At 47.7% G+C, this 622-nt stretch overlaps 1 protein-coding gene across 1 annotated transcript in view; it reads right to left on the reverse strand.

Moving 5' to 3' along the window:
* The window catches only part of LOC119586284, a 39,493-nt gene that overhangs the window by 6,722 nt on the left and 32,149 nt on the right, over nucleotides 1-622 (reverse strand). The window lies entirely within an intron of this gene.

Below are 622 nucleotides of genomic sequence, written 5' to 3' on the forward strand. Positions count from 1 at the left end.
AATATACTCAGTATACATATGAAATATTTTTATGTGCACATAACTACATATGTGATAATCTGAAAAGAAAAGCTTGATCTCTGGCCACTGATGACATGTCTGCAAATTCCTCCGTCTCTTGCCAGTTACTGAGAAGTCGAGAAAGCTCGCTAGACGCGTCTGGCGAGGTGGCTCTCAACCGCGGGGGAGACGCGGACGGGAGACGAGGTGTGCAACCCTGGGCGAGGATGCATTGCCCTCGGGAGTCGGCCGAAACGAAGCTGGCTGTTTTGAGAAGCGCCGGATGTAGGTTATCTCCGGGAGGGGGGCTTAGACAAGGGGTCAGGGGAGCCAGGAATTTGTTACGTGTCAAGAAGGAAAGGCGGGGAAAAGGATGGAAGGAGGCGAGTGAAAGCAACTGGAGGGGAAGACTTTCCTTTTCTATTAGTTTTGTGGTTGTTTACTAATCTCAGATTGAGCTTAGTTGATCAGTTCTTTTGATGGTAAGAAGCATGGCAGTTCAGAGAGAACATCTGCTGTTGAAAAAACCCGTTGTTCACAGTTTGTCTCAAGGCGATTCCTACCTGGGTATAATGGAGGCAGTTAGAGAGGTGACCTAAGAGCAGTAAAAACATCCAAATTG

This window comes from Penaeus monodon, chromosome 21 (assembly GCF_015228065.2).
Source record: "Penaeus monodon isolate SGIC_2016 chromosome 21, NSTDA_Pmon_1, whole genome shotgun sequence".
Lineage (NCBI taxonomy): Eukaryota > Metazoa > Arthropoda > Malacostraca > Decapoda > Penaeidae > Penaeus > Penaeus monodon.